Below are 7,250 nucleotides of genomic sequence, written 5' to 3' on the forward strand. Positions count from 1 at the left end.
TGCACACAGGATTGAGCAAGAGGAAGTTATGGCCAACTACGGTAATAATGGGGGTGCCATAGAAGACCCAGCTAATGGTCAGAATCCACCCGACCGTAGCCTGAGGGACTATGTGTTGCCAACAATGACAGGGGTCCAGTCTTGTATAAGACCACCCACCATAGATGCAAACAATTTTGAAATAAAGCCAGCCATACTTTAGATGGTTCAATCCACAGTCCAGTTTGGGGGACTACCCACTGAAGACCCAAACATGTATCTATCTAACTTCATGGAGCTCTGTCAGACATTTAAGATGAATGGAGTTAGTGATGATGCTATCAGAATGAGATTGTTCCCATATTCTCTAAGGGAGCGAGCTAAGAGTTGGTTGGTATCTTTTCCGCCTAACTCAATCATTACATGGAATGATCTAGCACTGAAGTTCCTCTCCAAGTTTTTCCCTCCAGCTAAAGCAGCTAAGTTAAGAGGAGAGATCAATAATTTTTCTCAGTTGGATAATGAGTCTCTCTATGAAGCTTGGGAGAGATTCAAAGAATTGATAAGAAAGTGCCCGCATCACGGAATAGAGAAATGGATGCTAGTACATAATTTTTATAATGGGTTGTGTGGTACTACTCGCACACTCATTGATGCAGCAGCTGGTGGTGCGTTTATGAGAAAAAGCGCCAATGAGGCATATGACTTGTTAGAAGAAATGGCCATGAATAATCAGCAGTGGCCAAGTGAAAGAAGTTCTTCAAGGAAAGTGGCCGGTATGTATGAAGTGGATGCAATTTCAAAATTGACCGCTCAAGTTGAGGCCTTGACTAAGCAATTGCAAGGCAATGTGATAACAGCTCCAGTGCAACAGGCCCAGTGTAGAGTCCAAGAACCTTACTTAGCTAATTGTTTAGTAGTATTATAGTATGTAGTATTATCTTTGTTACTGTGGATTTTTGGTTCAGACCGGGAATTATTTGGACACTCATAGCAGTACTTATAGATTTTCTAAGTTTAATCTATAGTTTAAGAATATTAAGTATAACCTAAGGTTGGATTAATGTGACTGATATTAAGGATTATATTTATTATATTATAAGGTTTAGACATCAACCAATAGGATTTTAAGCACATGTTATGAATGGTGATTAAGGATTAAGTATTTTTTAGGATTAAATTTAATAAGGAGTAAAGTTTGAATGTTATAGGGTCAGTCAGCAGCTTTGAATACGTTGAGGGCATAGTCAAGGCTGTTTACTCCATTCAAACTTAGCTAAAAATGTGTAATTTCGTGTTTAATTATTCAGCGTGTGCCGATATATCGCTGCTATAGGGGGCGATATATCGCAGCACGTAGATACGGAAAACACGAGACGATGCACGGTCGCCTCGGGCATACTAGCCCAGGCGATATATCGCCTACAGGGGGCGATATATCGCCTCCTTCAGCATATGTTCAAACGTTTTTGAATTCTTTTCCTTTCAGCCATTCAAACTCCTTCATAAGTCCAGCATCTTTTGAGCGAGTCTTCAGCCTCTGCTGAACGATTATTCAAATATTTTTCACCTAAAAAGCTATTATTTTTATTCAAGTAAAATCAAGATCCTTTCATCTCCAAACTCTATAAATAGGACCTAGTACCCAGCCATTATTCACCTTTTGTTCTAAGTTCAGAAGCTGCTAGTGTTAAGTGAGTGTGAGAGTGTAAACACCTGGTTTGGGAAAATCATAAGCTTAAACATCATAAGCTTATTAAACACTTTGGGAAGTGAGGTTCTATAGTATTTCGGTTGAGGTGTAGATTGGTCTTTCAAGTCTTTGAGGTAACCAAAACTCTAGTTCATTTCTGTATTATGTTATTTTCTTTCTCATAGTCTTCTACTCAATCTCTAACCTTAATCTTCATTTTGGTTAGGGAATCTAAGTTCTTGAGCACATAAGTTTCGGTAAGCATGATTCTCAAATGGTTTAGTCTTCCCATTTTCCTTTTCATCTCTTTTCTTCTTTCAAATCACTCTTGTTCCTTATGGTTATTAGGAGTGTTCCAAAAGCCCCAACTCAGTCCACATATCCTGGTAACTTTGGTAAGGAAAATAGGCTAGAATCAATATGTTATATGCTTATGTTATCTTATGTTTTATGTTGTTAAATGTGTTATGATATGTATGCATGTATGCTTGTAGGCTTGGGCATATGACCCATATGACTAACAAGACCCCAAATGGGTTTTGGGCATATGACCTACTTAGCTAGTAGGACCCCACTAATACCATGGGCATATGCTTGTTTAGTCTATGGGACCCCAAGTAATAATGGCCATTATAATAAGTGTATGTTATATGTATTATGCTAAGTCATTATGTTTCTTATGAAATTATGTTTATGACTATGTGTTAGATTTTCCTTGCTGGGCATTAGGCTCATTCCTTTTTGTTTTATGTGCAGGAAAATAGCTTTAGAGGAGGTAAGATTTGTGACGCTTAGAGGATGTGTATCGATGGTGAATGGAGTCAAGGGGCCGAGCGTTATTCGATTCGAGGATGTAGTCTCGTTTTACTTTTTTTTTGGTTTTACATGTATTTTCCGTATTTCTTATGTAATGTCTTTTTATTTTAAATCATCTTTTGTTTTTAAAGACAATGGGATCCCATATCCTTCTTAGTATTCTATTTTGTAAGAAACTCTTATTTTTACAAGTTACTCAGTAAAATTATGGTATTTCCGCAAAAATGTAAGTTTTATGTATAGTTTCGTTAATGGTCCAAATAGTCTAGATTAGTGGGTCATTACAGTTGGTATCAGAGAAACGATTCCTTCGCATGAAGTTCTCCTCGATACACACGCTCAAAGCTCCGAATCTGACCGCCAAGTAAGTGTTTAAGTTACAAGTTACTTTGCCTATGTGTATAGCTAACAACTTTAGTGTTTATGTTTCAGTTAAGAATGAACGGAGCTTTAACCTACCAAGATATCCGAGCCATTAAGGCCTTAAAAAGAATAAGGGAGCCAAGAAACACCGTAGGAGCCCTAGAAAGGACCACTCGAAGGTTGCTTTTGTTTCACCAAGAGATAGGTGGCCTTCAAGAGGCTAAGCAAATAATGTTAAGATCGACGGAACAATATGTATTAGTAATTAGGTTGTTTAAAGATTTTCATTCTGTAATAGCAGCCCTAGAAGAAATATGGGAAGACATGAATGATGAGGATGAACTACCCTTAGCAATGAGATACTATTTCCTCTTAGTTAGGTTCACCGCCAAAATTGAGTTTCAGTTCACCAATGAGCAAAAGAATAGGATTCTCACCAACCTTCCTATAGGACATTTTGATGCTCATGACAATGATGATTATGAACAAATAGATGATGATATGCTAGATGACGGATCAGATGTAGAAGATTCCGATTTTTAGATTAGTAGTTTTTATTTGTTTTATTTACTTTTGATTGTAATAAGTGAAATTGTTTTTCCAAATGAATAACATGCTATTTGAATATCATGTGTGAGTTTGATTCTATTTTCGCAATCATAATAAATACTAAATAAAATGAATAATGACTAAGTTTGGTGAGGGTGGATACAAATCAATGAACCTGGTTTCCTTATTGAGAGTTAGGGGGCCTTAGTAGTGGGAACGATTTTACTGATCCCAGCCCTCCCTCAATATGGTTAACTTTGGAACAAAGATAAGTTTCGAGCCTGAGAATTAAGTCATATAGGATGATTAGAAACACACTTAGAAAATAAAGATGACTTGTTTTTCTAAGTATAGGAACCCACTCTAATAATAAATAAAGACTTATATAATTTTTCATAAGAAGTCATAATAAATAGGTCCGAGATATGTTTGTTTTAGAATAAGTTTTTGCCTTAGAGCCTATTAGGAAAAGTTCTAACATGTTTCTTTCAACTGTTAGAACTCTGCTACGATGTCTCTCCGAAGATCTGCACGCACCAACGGAAATGCCGCTAACGATGTTCCAGCGACCAATGCAGTTCCAACAGTTCGCCGAAGGGGAGTGCGTGCTACTGCTCGCCGCAACGCACTGGCACAGCCAGCTGACAACACTGCGGAGATTGCCAGACTGCGACAGCAAGTCGAGGAACTTCTGCAGCAACAATGCCAACAGGCTCAATCTCAGCCGCAGCCACAACAGCAGCCACAGCAAATGGCCCCAGCACCCCAACAAGTTGGTCCGTATGGGGGATGGCCTATGACGAATTACGCGCCGTATCCAGTACAGCACCTGGAGCCAGTGTACGAGAGGTTCCGCAAACAGCACGCTCCAAACTTCAAAGGGACTACAGACCCCTTTGAGGCAGAAGAGTGGCTAAGGAACGTGGAACCGATTCTAGCCCACATGAACCTAAGTAATGCATACCGCATATCCTGCGTCTCATCTTTGCTCAAGAAAGATGCCAGGATATGGTGGGACTTGGTCCAGCAATCCCATGATGCTGCCACCATGACGTGGACCCGATTTGTGGAGCTGTTCCACAAAAAGTACTACAACTCGGCTGTACTCGCTACGAGGGTTGAGGAGTTCACCAATCTGAAGCAGGGTACTTTAACAGTGGCGGAATATGCTCGTCAGTTCGACCGCTTAGCCAAGTTCGCAGCAGAGTTGGTTCCAACCGACTATCTGAGGGTGAACAAGTTTGTTAGAGGACTTCACCCGAAGATCGAGATGGGGGTGAAGCTAGCAAATCCGGGAAACACTACATATGCCGACGTTCTTGAGACGGCAATCGAAGTAGAAAGGCTGCAGGCCAATGTAAGCAAAGAAGAAGCCAGCAAGCCGGAACCTAGACAGCAGAGCCAACCTCAGGCCAGTCGGAACAACAATCAGTCCAGCAATAGTCAGTCCAACAACAATGGTAACGGACAGAAGAGAAGGCTTCCTGACAAGAAGCAATCGGACAACAATAAAAGGGCACAACCAAATAATGGGAGAAATAGGTCGGGCTACGTGGAATTCCCGCCATGTGCCAAATGTCAGAAGAAGCATCCTGGAGAATGCCGCGCCAACACTAAGGAGTGTTTCAACTGTGGTCAAGAAGGGCATCGTAAAAGAGATTTTCCTCATCAAAAGCCAGAAAGGAAGAAGGACGAAAAGATGGTTCCTGCTCGGGTTTTCGCTTTAACCCAAGGAGAGGTGGATGCTAGCAACAAGGTGGTCACAGGTCAGGTTTCTATCCTCAATAACTTATGTCATGTATTATTTGATTCGGGTGCCACTCATTCGTATATTTCGTTAGGAATGATAGAAAAACTAGACAAACCTAGTGAAAGATTTAGAACTAGGTTTGTAACCGAGTTGCCTTCGGGCAAAGTAGTTCTATCATCACGAATAGTACGAGGCGTACCGATCAAGATTGAGGACATAGAACTAGAAGGAGACCTGATAGAGCTGGTGATCAAGGACTTTGACGTAATCCTAGGCATGGATTGGCTAGCACGGCATAGCGCAACGATCGACTGCAGACGCAAGAAGGTAATGTTCGAGACTCCTGACGGCCAGAGACGATGCTTCATGGGACAAGCTTCAGGATTGCGCACCCCGTTAGTGTCATCTCTCAAAGCTCAGAGAATGATGGAGAAAGGATGCCAAGCATTCTTAGCCAGCATAACGAACGTGGAAAGGGAGACGCTGCTTAAGGTTGGAGATGTTCGGATTATACAAGATTTTCCAGAAGTTTTCCCCGATGACTTGCCAGGATTGCCGCCAACTAGAGAAATAGACTTCACGATAGAATTAGTACCGGGCACCGAGCCTATCTCTAAGGCACCATACCGGATGGTGTGGATGCCAAAAATCCACCAAGAAAAAAATCCCCAGTAAATGGTTAAAATACGCACTTAGTCACATTATCAGGCTCAGACCTGTAAGTCTTGTGAAACCGGGAGATTATCCCAAGGGAAGCATCACCTTGTGGGCTGTGAAGTATGGCCTTGCTAGGCTAGGAGGCCAAGCTACGGGTCACAAGGGGCCAGGCGCATCAAGGGCCTCGCGCCATGCACCCCCCAACCACGCACAAGGGTCTCACTATGCGAGGCTGCCCTTCCCCCGCATGCGAGGCTACCCTTCCCCCGCATGCGCCTGCCAAGGCCACAAGGGTCTCACTATGCGAGGCTGCCCTTCCCCCGCATGCGCTTGCCAAGGCCACAAGGGTCTCAGTATGCGAGGCTGCCCTTCCCCCGCATGCGAGGCTACCCTTCCCCCGCATGCGCCTGCCAAGGCCACAAGGGTCCCACTATGCGAGGCTGCCCTTCCCCCGCATGCGAGGCTACCCTTCCCTCGCATGCGCCTGCCAAGGCCACAAGGGTCCCACTATGCGAGGCTGCCCTTCCCCCACATGCGAGGCTACCCTTCCCCCGCATGCGCCTGCCAAGGCCACAAGGGTCTCACTATGCGAGGCTGCCCTTCCCCCGCATGCGAGGCTACCCTTCCCCCGCATGCGCCTGCCAAGGCCACAAGGGTCTCAGTATGCGAGGCTGCCCTTCCCCCGCATGCGAGGCTACCCTTCCCCCGCATGCGCCTGCCAAGGCCACAAGGGTCCCACTATGCGAGGCTGCCCTTCCCCCGCATGCGAGGCTACCCTTCCCCTGCATGCGCTTACCAAGGCCACAAGGGTCCCACTATGCGAGGCTGCCCTTCCCCCGCATGCGAGGCTATCCTTCCCCCGCATGCGCCTGCCAAGGCCACAAGGGTCCCACTATGCGAGGCTGCCCTTCCCCCGCATGCGAGGCTACCCTTCCCCCGCATGCGCCTGCCAAGGCCACAAGGGTCTCACTATGCGAGGCTGCCCTTCCCCCGCATGCGAGGCTACCCTTCCCCCGCATGCGCCTGCCAAGGCCACAAGGGTCCCACTATCCGAGGCTACCCTTCCCCCGCATGCGAGGCTACCCTAGGGATGAGATAAATGTACAAGCACGGGATGTACAACCCTGAAAAAGGGCAAAGGCATGACTCTGACATCTGTGTCCTACAAGTAGTGGAGGTACGGATTTGTACAGAGAGAGGAAGCACTACATGCATACCTCTGATTATGTACCAGGCCGACACCATAACCTTCTGCTCCACCACGACCTGTGCCACTACCCTGACAATGTACCTCTGTATAATTTTGTCCCCTGGGACCACAATGTATGGGGAGCCATTAGAGCTCCAGTATAAATAGGTCATCACCCCTCTAGAAAAGGGGTTGGAAAATTGATTGTATGCTAAGGCTGTTAAATAATATACAGTTTCGACTCCATTGCAGTT

General features: G+C 44.6%; 1 non-coding gene across 1 annotated transcript; it reads right to left on the bottom strand.

The window, feature by feature from the left end:
- Positions 1-460: 460 nt before the first annotated feature.
- LOC133813614 (small nucleolar RNA R71) lies at positions 461-567 on the bottom strand. Its single transcript, XR_009884622.1, has one exon. It is a non-coding gene; the product is annotated as a small nucleolar RNA R71 (small nucleolar RNA).
- Positions 568-7,250: the final 6,683 nt, after the last annotated feature.

The sequence above is a fragment of the Humulus lupulus genome, chromosome 1 (assembly GCF_963169125.1).
Source record: "Humulus lupulus chromosome 1, drHumLupu1.1, whole genome shotgun sequence".
In the NCBI taxonomy this organism is placed as follows: domain Eukaryota; kingdom Viridiplantae; phylum Streptophyta; class Magnoliopsida; order Rosales; family Cannabaceae; genus Humulus; species Humulus lupulus.